Raw genomic sequence first — 17,502 nt, 5'->3', positions numbered from 1 at the left:
AAAGTTTAGTTTCTTAACATAAAATTCTGTGTCTGAGTAGATAGAAAATACGCAGGGAACACTGAAGAACCTCAGGAAGCGTATTCATAGAGAGGTGAGACCATGATCTTGTTGCATCAGAAGTTCTAACTTAATCTCAACTAAACTGAAAATCTCAAATTTTATAATTTTTAGCAATTGAGTTATATAGTCCAAGTAGCTAGATCTAAGAAAGCACAGACTCAGAGTTTTGATATTTTTCTAAAATAAGAAATTTACTTAAGTGTTTACCTTCATTATTTCTGGAGCTTATATCTTCTCTTTATTGACAGCAGGAAGTCAAAAGACCTTTGTACAAATCAATTCTCAATGGGGACAGACACATTGCTGAACTTTATAATAAGGTTATGGACAAATCCACCTGGAAAGAAATCACAGAATTTGAGAGAAACTACGCAACCAGATATGACATGATTGACATGCCACATAAACAATGAAATCCTTCAGAAATGTAAATATTATCATCGTGGTGAAAAGCAAGTATTTATTTTTTAAGACATAAATTGTGGAATTTTTGAATGAGTTTTCTATCATACAGACAAGGCGAAACTGTTATCAGTCTGGTCACTAATTGCTATGAGCATGCTATTCTTTCCTGCTTAAAGAAAGTTAGTCACCTTAATTTTTAAATCCTTTCTCCATGTGTTTTATTAATGGTAACCTATACCTTTAAATTTGTTTGTTTGTTTGCAAACTATGTAGATTTTCNACGCGACCAGTTATGACATGATTGACATGCCAGATAAACAATGAAATCCTTCAGAAATGTAAATATTATCATCGTGGTGAAAAGCAAGTATTTATTTTTTAAGACATAAATTGTGGAATTTTTGAATGAGTTTTCTATCATACAGACAAGGCGAAACTGTTATCAGTCTGGTCACTAATTGCTATGAGCATGCTATTCTTTCCTGCTTAAAGAAAGTTAGTCACCTTAATTTTTAAATCCTTTCTCCATGTGTTTTATTAATGGTAACCTATACCTTTAAATTTGTTTGTTTGTTTGCAAACTATGTAGATTTTCTAGCTTTCTAAATTTTGGGTTGATTATTAATACATTTAACTTACTCCTATTTTTTCTGTGGATTCTTTTGAAGAAGACCATGATATCACGTTTTCTTCTAATTCTGTGCTTTATAAATTCACAGCTAGTTATAATATGGAACAGCACCAAAACTGGCTTGTCCTTTCTTGTAAACTTATATATAATTCTTGAATATAAAAGTAGCAATCTCATCTGTTTTATGGACTGGTAGATTATTTAATCTTCAATTACCTTTGAATTGACTAACAAGCTTCAACAATCAGTTTTAAATCTAAATATTGAACCCAGAATACTATATGTTTGTCTAAAGATTTCTTTAAAAACTGTTTTAAAAGCGAGCAGGTCCACAGAAAAGCATGGTGACAATTTACCCAATGGACAATTATTGAGTGCCTAATGCATTTAATGCTAACAGACATTCTGAGAAAAGAGCTGTCTCAAACATTTTTAAGTACCTGATTTCATATTTCTGTGTCAAATAGAAGTGAGTGAAAAGAATGTAAATAGGCATCACCTATGCCACTGAAATTTTAGAACATTAGATAGGAAATGACATAAACACCCCCTTCTAAGAGGGCTGGGGCATAGTAGAATTCTTTTAAAGCTACAAGTAAATTCTGAGCAGATTTTCTTAATTTTCATAATGTATACCTAATGTAGTATAACAATAGTCAGCAAACATTTTCTTAGAGGATTAAACAGTAAATATTTTGGTCTTTGTAGGCCAGGTGGTCTCTGTCACATCTCATCTCTATCCTGGTAGCAGGAAAGCAGCCATAGATAATATGTAAATGAATGAGCATGACTGTGTTTCAATAAAACCTTATTTATAGGCATTGGGCTGGATTTGGCCTGTGTTTGCTGACCTCTGTGGTATAATGTAATGTGCTCTGCTTAGAGCTGAAAAAAACGAAACATTGCTCCTGAATAGTTTCTGCTAGATCAGGTTTACCATGTAGATTAATCATTGATGAGTGGTTGGAGTATTGCCTTTGCCACAACTTCAGTTTCTTTATTTGTAAGTAGCACTACTCCTTAACTATTTCAAATGTGTTAATATGTCTGCAGGGCACAGGAAAATAGTCACTTAAGGGACATTCAACAAAAGTGTTTCAGATGAAGAAAATGCTTGTTGAAGTTGCTTTGCAAAGTTCTGCTCAAATATACTCCCTGTGTACAACATGCTTTTTATATTTTTATTGTAACATTTACCATATTGTCTTACAAATTATGATTTTTTTCTTAGAATATGGGTTTCTCAAGGACAAGTTCTGTGTATGTTTACTTTTGTATCACTAGATCCTAGCACAATGTCTTTCTCATTCATCACATTTTATTTTTTTATTTTTTAACTAATTAATTATTTTTTTACATTCTAAGATGTTGTGGAGCAGTGGGAGGGGGAGGGGAGAGGGGGATGGGGATGGGAATGGGGTGGTTGGGCTGGCCTGGTTGCGGACATGGGGGTGTGTGGCTGAGGCCCTCGGACTCCCCTCACCCCAGCTAGGTGTTCTTTGGTGGTGTTAGACCTTTACTGGTTAATATCAGGACTTTGTCTCTGATCTGTGGGTGTTTTGTGGTTTCTTTCAGTTCTGTGTTGGATTATTAGCTACTCCCATCACTTAAACTCTGCACTGGAACTAATTTGTTGTCCTTTGTTAACTTCTAAAATGGAGGAACTTCCTGTGGGGACTGGTACTTGAGCTTGGTTGAGCTAGATTGCTGCTTTGCTGCTGATTCTCTGGGGAAGTCTTTTTGTGCAGCTCACGGTACTTGAGCTCTGTGGTTGAGCTAGATTGCTGCTTTGCTGCTGATTCTCTGGGGAAGTCTTTTTGTGCAGCTCAGGTTTTAGTTGTTGATGTAGTAAGCACTTCTGGGTCTTGTGAGGTCTGATACATCTGGGTTATGTGTAAACTCTGGTCTGGGCCTGAGTCTTTTCAGCCAACGGCCCCCCTGCAGTTCTGTATTCCTGACCTGTCTCCACTGAGTGGTCCTATGCTGATTGGAGGGCAGATCAGCTGTCCTTGCTGTGCCCCAATGTTCCCTCAGTGTGCCATTCTCCCCCAACCCCCACACTTCAAACATTTCCCATGGGGCCCTGTGCCAGTCCCTTATGATGACTCACTGGCCTCTGAGTGGCTCCTGTTTTCAGTTTTCTGTGACCTCTCACTCATGTGTGAGTGCATGGGAAACCTGTCAGTGGTTTTGCTGGTGTGGGGGTCACCAAGGCCTTCCTCTCCCCTGCAGCCTCCAAGCGACTTCACACAAAGGGCACAGCTGTGGCTTTTGCCAGCTCTTGTTCCATATCCTCACTAGGGCCGACCTTGAAGCAGCTGGGGCTTGAAACAGATGGAGCGATCCTTTCTTTCTCTCATCGTGACTTCTCCTGCCTTCACGCCTTCTGTAGGTCTCTCCGCCTCTTCCCCTGAGCTCTAGCAGTCCTAGCTTGGAAGTCTTTGATTTTTAATAGTTGTAAATTGGTCGATTGTGGGAGAGAGTGATACTGGGGACCGTCTGCTCCACCATCTTGATTCTCTGTCCTCATTCACCACCTTTTAAATGAATGATCTTATAGCTTATAACACACCTTGACAGACCTAAGATTTTTCCAGGCAGTATAAGGGGCATTAAAATTTTTTTTTTCTCAGTTTAATTAAGGTATATTTAATGAATGAAATAAAAAGTATATTTATTTATGGTGTACAATGTGGTGTTTTGCTATATGCATACATTGTGAAATTATTAAATAAAGATAATTAACATATCCATCACTTTACATAATTATTTTTTTTTTGTGGTGAGAACATTTAAGATCCAATCTCTTAGCAATTTACAAGTGTACAGTACATTATTATTAACTATGGTCACCATGCTGTATATAGATCTCCAGAGTTTACTCATCCTAAGTCAAGCTTTGTATCCTTTAATCAACATTTACCCTCACCCCTGATCTCCCCTTCTCTCCCAGCCCCTGGTAACCACCATTCTATTCTCTGCTTCTACAATTTTGACTTTTTTAGATTTTACAGGTCAGTGAGATCATGCCGTATTTATCTTTCTGTGCTTGGCTCATTTCACTTTACATAATTTCTTCCAGCTTGATCCATTTTGTCACAAATGACAAGATTTCTTTTTTGTTTAAAGCAAAATAGTATTTCATTGTCTATGTATACAACCTTTTCTTTATCTGTTTATCTATCAATGGACACATAGGTTGATTCCTTATCTTGGCTATTGCAAACAATGCTGCAATAAATATGAAGGTGCAGATATCTCTTTAACATACTGATTTTATTTCCTATGAACATATACCCAGAAATGGGATTGTCAGATCATAATGTAGTTCTATTTTTAATTTTTTGAGGAACCTCTATATTGTTTTCTACAATGGCTTTACCAACTCACATTCAGGACAGGGTCATTTTCTATTTTTATCTTCCTTCTCTGAGCCCTAAAATAGGGACTGAATTATTGGCTGGAATTTATCCAGTTTGAGTACATATCTTTAACAATAACTCAAAAGACTAACTTGGAATATTATACAGTGTTGACTGAGAATGATGCCCGTCCTATTAGGAGTGGTAACTGAGTGTGGAATGCTAAATGTTTAACTTGCGAATGTGTATATCAAAGTGTAAAAAATAAGTTGCATATTTTTATAATACTTTCAATTATTCTTTACTCTTTCACTGGGATCCCCTCAAATCCCTTCCTCTGTGTGTAGATTCCTGTCTTGACTTCTGTATATTTTAGCTTCTAATAGCTCACACTGGCAACCCTCTTTGGAGGAGTGTCCTCAAAATACTAGAGCTGCTTTGCCTGCACTTCCAGAGAGTTGGAAATGCTCGGGAGCTTACGTTCCCCTTGATGTGGCCCCTAGCAAATGACTAACTGTTATGGGAGTATGGAAACCCAGCTGCCTTGCCCTGAGTGGAGATGAACTCTAAGGTCCAACTTATACTCCAGAGCTCCCTTGTGGGATCAGTGTGAACTGGGACTTTGCCTAAAATCACAGTCTTGCTTCACTTGTTGCCCTTCACTGTCCTATTCCTCTGTTCTCTTACTGTCTCTCCAAGGAGACTTTTTCTTAATAAATCACTTGCACACAAATTCTTGTCACAGAAACTGTTCTGTGAAACTCTAAGACATGAGTGTATATTAAGCTAAAGAAATACTTGTACTCGATCTTCTTTCTCCCTTTTTTTACCTTCCCCCTTCCTCCTTTTCTTCCCCCCTCCCTTCTTCCTTCCTCGCACTGACTCTGCATCCTTCATTGATATTTTCTGGGCCACACACCATTCATGACCTATACCGTTTTGGGTTGAAATGGTCTTTCAGCACCGTAGCAGCAGGAAGGGTTTCACTGCAGCTGTTTCTTGGGCAGAGAGAGTGCAGCTTCTATGTTGAGTTCAACCTGAAAAGTGCTTCCCTACTGGGTAGAAACCATGAATTGTATAACAGTCCCTGTTTCATATTATTAAATATCTGCTCTGGCTGAGTAGCATCTCTAGTTTTAAAATTTTTTCTCTAAGTATATATTTTTATTGAAGTATAACACACATACAGAAAAGCACACAAATCATAAGAGTACAGCTCAATGAATGTTGCAAAGTAAACAGAACGTGAAAATACCACCAAGTCAAGAAATAGAACATTACCAGCACCCTAGAAATCAGCATCCTGGTCCTCTCTGGCTATTACTTGTCTTTAAAGTAACCACTATTCTGACAGCCATCAATATCATGTAGTGAAGAATTAATCTTACCCAAAGAAAGGTCTGGACTTTACCCTTGGTACTGGGAGGTAATCTCTAGGCATCTGGAACTTCCTGCCTGAGAGCAGGGTCTTTGCTTGCCTGGGGACTTTAGCCACCAGAAAGTCTAACACTGTGATTTATGGTAGGGCTTTGGGATTGGGACAGACATATGATCTCTGGAGAAACTGGAGACTAAAAGTATTAGCTCAAACCTATGGACAGGCTGAGAAAAGGGTCAACCATGTAGGCAGTATGTAATCAAGTGGTTTTGGTGATGGGCCACAATAATCAACCACATTGTATATTGACAAAATAAAATAAAATTAAAAAAACAAAACAAAACAAAACAAAAAAACCTCTGGACACCAAAAGCTCTGGTGCACTTCTCTGGTTGGCAATTCTCAATATGTATTGTGACACATCTATTCGAGGAGAGTAAAGCATCCCTGTGGATAAGGAAGCTTCTCATTTGGAACCCTCCCAGATTCCTCTTTATGTTTCTTTCTTTTTTTTTTTTTTTTTTTTTTTTTTTAAGCTTCTCATTTGGAACCCTCCCAGATTCCTCTTTATGTTTCTTTCTTTTTTTTTTTTGCTGCTTCTAATTTGTATCCTTTCACTTAATAAAAGTATAATCATAAGCTGAGCTCTTCCCTGAGATTTGAGAGTCCATCTAGCAAATTATAGAACTTGAGGAGTGGAGTACCATGGGTTGTGGAGTACCATGAATTTGCAGTCCAGCAGGTCTGAAGTGAGGGTGGCCCTGGGGACCCTGAAGTTGTGACTGATGCCTGAAGACAGGGCATTCTTGTGGTGACTGTACTTTACGTGTGCAGTTTGCCTAACTCATTGCAACTATAGATAAGTTTGTATATATTTTTTGAAATTTATATAAATAAGATCATACAGCATGTCCACTTTCATTTACTGGCTTTTTAAAACCAGTATGTCTATATTATGTGTAGCAGTAATTCGTTCTGTATTCCATATAGTGGTTCCATTACTTGAATGTACTACCATTTATTTATTTTACCGTTGATGGCTATTTGGGTTATTTCCAGTTTGTAGTTTGTTAAAAAGTAATTCTTCTCTGAACATTCTTGCATATGTCTTTTGGTGGACATAAGTACTCATTTATCTTGGGTACATACCAAGGATTGCATGCTAGATCAGAGTAGATTGGTAATTCCAGCTTTATCTTATTCTCTGCAACATTTTTCAAAGAGCTCATTTCCATCTCTACTTTCACCAGCAGAGAAAGAAAGTTCTGGTTTTTCCACATTCTCACCATCCTTGTCAATACTTGGTATTGTCTGTCTCTTAAATTTTAGCTATTTTACCACATGCGAGTACACTCAACTTAAAACTGCATCAAAGAAAACTAGAACACTGCCATTTGTTCAAGTGTAACAGTTCAAAGAAAATGTGCACGGGGATGGCAATGAAGTGATATGTTTCCTGGGAAAGGTAGGGTGGCAGCCCAGATAATGCCAACAAATGGGCATTTGTTTGGGAATTCTCCATGAAACTGAGTTTGCAAACCAGTCATTGATTTCAAACACAATGTCATCAATGTTCGATAATTGACCAACTGCAAGGATGCTAATTAGAAATATAAAAACTCAAACTTTTGTTTTTGGTAAGAAGATGTAACATTATACATTCAATTCCTTTTATAGATGTAGGTTTATATAGGTTTTCTATTTCCTCTCATCTGCGCTTTAAAAAAATTTTAGAGATTTAGTCTTGTCTGTCAACATTTCTGGTATTTTTTTAAAAATCAAATCTTGGATTTAGTGAATAAAAATTTTAGAGGCTCTAGATGCTATTTTTTTCCTCCAGAGAGTATTTCATTTTCATTAAAATTAAGTGGCTATTAGAGTAGGGGCAGGTCACCTTGTTCCAATTGGAGACTGTAGTAATTTAAGGCAAGGTTTTAGCCTTTGTGGGCACTTGTCTATTTCCTATTCATCCTTTTCCGTGGGCCTAACTCTCGTGGTTCTTAATTAAAAAACTAGGGTGTTTAGCAGAGACTGTTATCAATGGTAGGCTCTGATCTGCATTGTTCATCTTTGTACTACCCTGAGTCTCCTGAAAAAGCTCTAGTTTAGCTTTTTAGCCTACTAGCTACTCCTGTCTGCTTGGTTTACTTTCCTCTCACTATCACAGAGCAGGAATTTGCAAATGGCCCACAGGAATAAGAATGATGTCTTTACTTACCTGAGTTTATCTCTTTTTTAAGGTCTTGATTCCTTCATTCTTTGTTGTTTTAGGAGTCCTGAACTTCAAATTTTCTTCTCCTTCCAAGAGAAAGACCGTAACTCTGAGCCACTGCTTTCTGCTTAGAAGCTTTGTCTGCAACTGAGAAATTAACACGCCTTTAGGAGAGAACCGTGGCTGAGAATTTGAGCTCAGCTCAAAGCATTTCCCTTCCTTTGGGATCTCAGCACCTTTTGTCTTTTCTGCCTGTCTCCTTACTGATGTCTTCAAAGTGTTTTGTTTTTTACTCAGCTTTTATAGTTGATCTCAGCAGGAGAGTCGACTGGACACAATCTACCCTGTCAGTAAGAAGTGGAAGTCCTATCCTTCCAGGTGTTCCTGTTGAGCCATTTCATTTATTTTGAAGGGCAAACTAGTATTTTCATCTAAAATAAGTTACTCTAATTAATGTGGTGTGTATTTTTTTAGTCTCTGTTCTTCAAACCACACCATCCCCATTTAAGAATCTTGGATATCTCATTTCTCCAAAATAGAACAAAAATGCCTCCATTTTTTAAAGCGTGGGACACTTCTCTTCTTTAGGATGGCCCACAGGTACTTGTGTGCATTTGTATGGCCCACAGGTGCACGTGTGTGTGTGAGTGTGTGTGTGTGTGTGTGTTTGTTCTCTTTTCTGGTCTTGGTTAAGAAGGAAGATCTTTTTAGGGTAGAATGTAAACTATATGACTGACCTGAGAGCAAATGTAATTTTTCACTAAGACTAATTCTTGGGTCATAACCAGATACCTTAAATACACTTAACATTTGTCCTTGTAACTTGTGTGTGTGTGTGTGTGTGTGTGTGTGTGTGTGTTTGTTCTCTTTTCTGTTCTTGGTTAAGAAGGAAGATCTTTTTAGGGTAGAATGTAAACTATATGACTGACCTGAGAGCACGTGTGTGTGTGAGTGTGTGTGTGTGTGTGTGTTTGTTCTCTTTTCTGGTCTTGGTTAAGAAGGAAGATCTTTTTAGGGTAGAATGTAAACTATATGACTGACCTGAGAGCAAATGTAATTTTTCACTAAGACTAATTCTTGGGTCATAACCAGATACCTTAAATACACTTAACATTTGTCCTTGTAACTTGTATACATATGTTGAACCATTATTCATTCTTTTCAACTTCTGGTTTGTTTCTATTTGAAATATTGATTGTAATTAAGTCTTTTCACTAATATTCTGCTCTACAGATATAAGTTTTGCTTTGTGCTGTTTTAAAATGATTATTTTGCTCATGACTAGCTAATGCAAGTATAACGTAAACGATTCAAAGTATATTAAAAAATAAAGTGAAGGGCAACTCTTTCTCTCACAGTATCTCCACGACCTCCATTTTGCACCCAGGAGACAATCACCCTTACTTGTGTCTGGTGTATCTTTCCAGAGAACACAAATATTTGTACCATTTAAAAATATTTAATATGAAATTTAGTATGTAAACACATTGTTCATCACCTTGTATTTTCTTTATTTCCCCACTCTTAACAATATATCTTGAAGAAAGTTCCATATTGAGTTATACATACATGTGTGTACGTGTGTGTATGTGTGTGTGTTTGTGTGTGTGCTACCTTGTTCTCTTTAACTGGTATATAACATTCCATTATTTATGTCTACTGGATTTATTTAACCAGCTTTTTCTTGAATGTTCAGCTTGTTCCCAATATTTTGTTATTATAAAACACTGCAAAAAAGGGTCCTTGAATGTGCATTTTTGTGAAAATATGAAAGGTCATCTGTAAAATAAATTCCTACAGGTTACATTGCTGGGTCAAATACTATGTGTGTTTATTCTTTTATTTCTATGAAGTCTTTAACTTGTGTCTCAGACTTGAATTGCTTGATAAATTTGCTGAAGTTTTGAACATGAAGCTTGTATCAAATTTTATTTCAACAAGCTTGTCATCAGGAAGTCTGTTTTATGGAGGCTTATTTAAGTATTTTAGCAAATCACCTGTAATATATTTTTTTGCTCAAACTTAAAATACGAAAAGAAAAGTTTTTGCAGAAAAAAGTAACTGTATTATATTTATTTTATTGTTCTTTTTAACAAAATTATCTTAATTTTTAGTATATGTTAGTTGAAATTAATTGTGCTAGGCTAGTTGTAACCAACAAGGCAATCCTGATGTCTTCCAATATGTTCTCTAACTACCCAATATTTTTTAGATCTAGTTCCACATAAGCAAGACTATTCAATTTTCATCCAGATAAAGTTTTATTAGGTAGAAATTGGAGAAAATAATTACTTAGTGATTGGAAACGTGGTTGAAAAGAAAATTGTTCAGCAGGTCTGTATACCTCACCAAAAAATTGGGGACAATTTATTTCCAAGCTCTGTGGTAGACAGAAATCCAATCAAGAAATGCACCCTTGTTTAGAACCCTCTGATAGACTTTTAGCTTTCATTTGTACCAGGGCCTGCAGACAAGGGACTGACTGCCATTTTTTATGGTGTTCAAATGCTATGGTTCTCTAGCTAATAGAGAATTACCCAAGGGAAAAGAGCAAGAAAGGAGTTGGCTGTGTGCTACCTAGCATTTACTGCTGGGAATTCTCTATCACAGGGAATTCCTATCTCTTCACATAAATAATGATAGTCACTATGTGACTGTGTACTCTCAGTCGTACCAACTTTCATTATTATTTTCATTCATATGTTTCTGAATTTTCATTCATTCAGCAAACAGTACAATATTTATGTGCGACAATTCTTTGCTAGACTGTCTGCGAGCTGATGTGCGTACAGCATAATGATGAAGAGGAAGGGCAGTTCTTGCCCTCAGAAAGCTACCTGGTAAAGGAAGTCAGGCAGTTTAACAAAGAAATGCCATGCAGTGCGATGAAAGCTATGGCTGAAGAATTTGAGAGTGCTGTAGAAATGTATAAGGGCCTCCAGGGGTTAAGTGGAGGCTTCCCAGAAAATCAGAGGGGGAGATCTAGTTAGTAAAATGAAGAGCTGCACAAAAAACTTATATCTAAGGAATTCTAACCCTATCTCTGTAGACCTTGAGATTCCCAAGAGTCTGCTAGACTTTGTTTTTTATCACGGTATCAATGATTCTGTCATACCGATTACCAAATGTCATGGACTGACTGAAAAATGGCCACATTTCTTTACTCTTGCCAGTGTTCAAGCTCTTTGCAATGTGACTCTGTAGATGTTCCCATCAAGAGATGGAATCTACCTCTCCTACTTCCTGAAAATCAAAGCTAACCTTGTGTCTTGCTTTGAAAATACATTGCGATGGAAGAAAAGATGTGCCAGTTCTAAGCCGTGCTTTCATTCCCTTGGAACGCTGCCTGTACCATGCGATCAAGCCCGGGCTAGCCTCAGAGAATGAGAGACCAGGTGGAGCAGAGCCAGGTCAGCCCAGTTGTCCCAGCCAAGGCCTCAGACATGTGAGCGAGCCCAGCTGAGATCGGCTGGTCCAGAACAGTTTGGCCCTAAACTCATGTGAAATCATAAATGGTTACTGTGTTAAGACACTAAGTTTTAAAATGGTTTGTTGTGCAGCCACAGTCAATATCAAAGCATGGTTATGAGGATAAATGAAATAATGCACAAAAAATATTTCATTCAGTATCTACCATATAGCAAATAGTGAAAATTCTTCCTCTTATTTTTTTATATATCTCCTTAAGCATCCTTCGGTCTATAGATTCCTCTCTCCACACACATACACACACACATTCCACTTCTCTTTCTTCATTTTTCATAAGAAACTTGGTTGGTTGTTTAGTAGAGTGTCCTATAATCTGTATTTTGCCGATTGCATACCTGTGGCATTGATAACATGTTTCCTGCACCTTCTATTTTCTGTTAAGCGGTGGTGAAAATTGTTATTTTTGAAGATCAAGTTAAAGTTTGAGAGTTAGTTTTCTTCTCTTGGCTTGAATGGACACAAAAATACCTGGGAAACATATTCTACTGGATAACTCAGTGTTTTCCATCTGAAATCCTGCTGACCACAGTTTTTTAAAGAGATTTTCATTATTGAGATAGTAATAATTAATAAAGAAAATAGTATAATTATGATTCTTAGCTTAAGCTCCATGATGAAGGTCCCTGGGTAAAACGATCCATGTGGCTTAGGGCTGGAATGGTCACTTCCATTTTATATAATGTTCTTATTGGCTAGAGTTTGCTACCATGATTGAACTTTGTGTCTATTCCCAAAAGGTAGGCTTGACATTGCCAAGGAAGCTGGTTATAAACATAAGCTTCTTATAAGCTTGAAAAATCCTTACAATCCCCCATAGCTTCCTCCTATTGATTAGCCAAACTATGCCTAGACCTAACACTGCCATGAGGGCACCTAATTCTATATAACATAAACTTAAATAATATATTTCATTTTGATATGGTTGACTATCTTGAAATATTGGAAGACAGAAGAAAAGGCCGGTTGCTACCAAGTCCGATGTGCTAACAGGAGTCTGGGCTGTCTCCTAGGGGAGCCACCATCATTTTGCTTTTTGCATACTTTTTAAGCTCCTCCAAATAATTTATGAATAACATCTGCTGCTATCATCAGGTCTTTGCTTGGCTTTCTTAACAGTCCAGAAGACTTTTGCTTTGAATCTAGTTATCTTTTACTTTAACTGTATAGCTACCCTCCTGTTTGTACCAGGGAAAATCAATGCATTTTTTTCTATTCCAAATTTTGTGGTGGAACAATCTTTAAAGTTCTCCTAAAAACTGGAGTGATCTTTAGAGTTCTCCTAGAAAACTTATTTTCTTTAGTAGGTGTAATAGTTTTTCATCATAGATCATTAGTTTATTAAATATTTATTAAGCACTTACTATATGGTAGATGTTGTACAATGTCTTAAATTGGGTTCTTCCAGGAGCAGACCATGAAATTAAAGATTCAACTGCAAGTGGTTTATTTCATTTGAGTGTGTGGAGCTTCATCTTATGGGGAAATCTGAGAAAAAGAGTAAAACCCAAACCTCGGAATTATTTCATTTAAAGGGTGAGGAAGCTGGAGATTTATGTGCCATTTCTGAGTCATGGCCTAATGGCTACTGTGGAAGGTAGGCAGGTGTTAATTCAAGATTTTGAAGAAAATGTCCTGAGGCACAAAACACAGGTACTGGGCATTGCAAGTCTGTCAGGGAACACTGGCAGCTGCGAGGCATGTTGGTGAATTACCTGCTACTACTAAGCATGTTACAGATATTATCTCCCTTGATCCTTACAATTCTATGAGGAGGGGATTCTTATCTCTATTTGTACAAACAGAAAAACTGAGGTTTAGATTAGTTGTGTAATTTGCCCAAGATATACACTAATATGGGGAAGAGTTACAATTTAGACCTAGGCCTACAATCCCAATCTATTGACTCAAAGAGAGTAATAACTTCCAAATGTAACACAGCTGCTATTTGACAGAGCCAGGGATATGACCCAGCTTCCCTGACATGCAGCCTGGTGGCATTTTGTGGAATATACTATAAAGCAAATGTACCTCACAGGGCCTGATTTTCCAAAGTCTTGCAGTTTCAAATATTGACCTTGCAAAAGACTGGAAATTTTCCTCAGGCTATTGAATCTCTGTTGCAACATAAGAATTGTAACACAGCAAGACTGCTGGTTCTAAGACAGACAAGTTACTAATTGATATGTAAAGTTACTAAAAAGCTGCTAGAGGGAAAAGGAATGTTGGCTAAATCAAGCCTTTGTTAGTGGATCACTTAATTGCCTAACAGAATGTCATCTGACTTGTTTTTACTGAATGTTACCAGCTTCTATTGTAAAACTTGTTAAAGTGTACTTAGCAAAACCCCACCTATGTCTCTTCCTGTAACTTCTTGGTCTGGAGAATAAATGCAGGAAGAGAACTCTAATTCATGGTTAATTTCCCAAGTGGAAGAAATGCCTTGCCCTTGAGAAAGTTCTGGGATATTAACCCCTTTCTGGGGCTTCTCACTGCTCAAAAGATATGGGCTTTGAGTAATCTTTGGTGGCTCCATCACCCAGGGGAAAAGGGGTGACAAATCCGTGGGAAGCAAAGCAACAGCATTTCAATAGACTTATCTTGTCATTCTCATTCTCCGCACACCTCCTACCTCTACATTTGTGCCCTAGGAGTTTGGTCCCCTAAACTTAGTTGGTCTTATACATCCTTCTTCAAGGCATTCAGTGCTACTGCTTTGTTTAGATGCTCTGGACATCACCAAGGGAAAATTTGTAGGTTCCCTCTTTCAACTTGTCAAATGCCTGTTAGCAAGCCCAGTATTGCTTCCGGAGATATCCTGACTGAAGATACTTTATTACACTTATTGATAACTATTGTCTTGAAATGGCTTTGTTTGCTTCCTCAACAGAGTCTTTTTCTTTTTTCTTCCTTTTTTGTCTTTTTTACTGACAGGCAACGGGATCGCAACCCTCGGTGTTGCGCCTGCACCGTGCTCAGCCAGTGAGCGGGAACCGGTCTCCACATGGGATCCGAACCCTCGGCGGGAGCGCTGCTGCTCTCCCAAGCGGTGCATTCTCCAGTGCGCCACCGGGCCGGCCCATCAACAGAGTCTTTTTACATGTTGTTCCCGGGGCCGGCCCGGTGGCGCACTGCTACGGTGCGCCGCTTGGGAGTGTGGCGGCGCTCCCGCCGAGGGTTCGGATCCCACATACAGACCGGCCGCTCACTGGCTGATCAAGGTGTGGGAGCAACACCGAGGGTTGCGATCCCGTTGCTGGTCCCGGTCCGGTACGGGTGCGACACTGAGGGTTGCAATCTGTTGCCGGTCACGAAAAAAAGACAAAAAGGAAAAAAAAAATACATGTTGTTCCCTCTTCCCAAATACACATCTTTCTCTTGTCACCTAGCTGATTCCAGTGCCTTTGCTGCCTTCTCATCTTAAGTGTCATTTCCCCAGGAAAATGTCATTTCCCCTGACCTTTGTGACTTAAAATTAAAACATCAAGTTGCTCTCCTCTGTAGTACTTGTTGGAGTGACAATTTAATTTTTGTTTCTGTGAGGGTTCCCTTAAAGCCCGAAAGCTTGACCATGTCTGTTTTGTTTGACACTGTATCCTGCTCACCTGAAACATGGCAGGTGCTTAGTAAATACTGTTGAATGAGTGGGTGAATAAATGAATGCATTTCAGTCATAAAGTACCCAGGTCACAAAGGACTCTTAATGTTTTATATTTTATCTGCTAGGAAATAACCTCAGATCCTGTTTCAGTCCAGACTTCACTCTTAGTCTAGGCCTAACATTGAAAAAATGCAGCCTTTTCCAGGGACCACACCTGCATCCTTGCCAGGACACCTCTGTTATACCCCCATATTACCATGGGATGCATAAAGCTAAAAGCAACAAATTCAGATGAATCTGTAAAAATTTAAAAGATAGATACTCTGCCTATTTAGGTTACCTTGCTCACAATAATACAGGCATGTATGTGAGGAAAGAGCATTATCATACCAGACACATGAATTAGCAGCAAAACTGCCAACTTCTATTTTCTGAAATGCTCATGCTGTGGCTTGATGTTAGAAAGTTACTCTCTAGAATGTCCCCCACACTCCTGCACCCACCAATTGAAATTTTGTCTCATAAAAAGTCAGCTGGGCTCTTCCCAAGCCGATTGATGCCACTTGTACTTGCTACAGCACTTGCATGTTCTAATTCATCATTCTGTAGACATTGAAATATGAGCTCAAAAAGAAAGAGGGCTGTTTTCATAAACTCTAAGTTGAATGCTTTGAAAAGACTCAATAAAGTCCAAGTGGCTAAATTTTTTAAAAATGTTGTTGAATTAGTTATGAGCTAGATGATTGTAAAAGATGGAGCTAGAATCATAAATATCTAGACAGCTTCTGACCATCACACATCTCCTTAGGAAACAGATACTTGAATGATGGAATGGTGCATTTTGGTGCAGCTTATGCAAAAATCATGAGCAAAATTTCATTGCATATTTCATTTTCTTCATGTGTAACATGAGAATAATAAGACCCAGCAGAGAGTTCTGAAGATGAGATACAGCAATGCTTGGCTCTTTCTTTGCCTCCTATTGTGTGTGGATGCACTTTGTAAATGCTGGTGCAGAAATGTCAGTTCCAAGTGGCCAGGGAGGAAGCATCCAGGGAGGGAGCCAGATTTGGAAAGCCTGGCAATGAATCCAAAGAGAGAGATAGATCTAGGGTCTTTTGCAAATATTCTTCAACATCTATACAGAAACCACACAAGGGGAAGAAGCCAGGTGAGGCCAGGGCCTGCAGAGCTTGCTTTATTCTTTAATTCAGTGGCCAAGTGCAGAACTGAGAAGCTGATGGAAGATGGGCTTAATCAGGATCACCAGAAGGAGCAAATGCCTACTGGGTGGGTTCTTGCAAAAGCTGTAGCCATGAGTCTTCATTTGGAAGACACAGCCCTTGCTAAAAGAAGCAGGGGAGAAGATTAGAGATGCATCAAATAAACAACTCTATACAACCTCAAGAGAAAAAAATTTTTTTTCATTAAATTTTTATTTTGTCAATATACAATGCATAGAAAAATTTTTTAAAAATGAAAAGTAATTGAAAGTAAATTTAGCAAATTCATGTGGGTCAAGGGCTCATTCCCAAGCACGGATTGTTGACTGGAGAGGTTTTATTTTCTGCAAAGTACTTATTTCCAGTTTCGATGGGAAACAGATTCTATCCTTTCTTCCAGCTTACAGCATTTAAGCACACAGTGGAAGCAGAACATTCTGGCACGAACTTCACAAAGTGTAACCTCTGGAGTATGGCAAGCCAGCTGCATGGGGAACTGAGTATTTTTTGCATAGTGTCTACTATGCAACAACAACCATTTAAAAAACTGGCAAAAGGGTCATCTCTGAGAATAGTATGTACTGTGGGCAGAACAGTGACATTTTGATGGTTGTGCCTGGCTTGTTGGTGCAGTGAAGAGGTTAAACCCAAGCAATACATAAATATGAACAAGCTAGCTGACTCTGGTTACCTGCCACACACTACGAGAGAACTATGGGGAGGAGGGGGTACATCAGTCAGACTTCTTTCAAAAATTCCTTTTGTACCTGGTTGACTGAGAATTTCTTTGAAGACTTTCCTAATGAAATCAGATTATAGTAGACAGTAATGAGGAAAACTGGGTGAAATATTTGAAAGGAAATCTATCCAACTGATTTCTTCTTCTTTAACATCTTTTACATTTTCCTCTCTCTTTCTTCTTGTTTTTACCTCAGCAATGAATTCCTCTGCTATGCTGTGAGGGCAGGGGCATCTTTTACGTACCCATGTATAGCCATCACCCACCAAGGTACCCAAGGCTCCTCAAAGAAAAACAGAAAAATAAACAGCAAAAAAAATAATCATGAAGAGGAACAGCTCAACCAGCGCAGGAGTTATGTGCAAAATCTGTGTTTGTAAATCAGTTGTTTAGAATTCACAT

The sequence above is a fragment of the Galeopterus variegatus genome, unplaced genomic scaffold (assembly GCF_000696425.1).
Source record: "Galeopterus variegatus unplaced genomic scaffold, G_variegatus-3.0.2 Scaffold350, whole genome shotgun sequence".
NCBI lineage: Eukaryota > Metazoa > Chordata > Mammalia > Dermoptera > Cynocephalidae > Galeopterus > Galeopterus variegatus.
Note: the sequence above shows the minus strand (reverse complement) of the source record.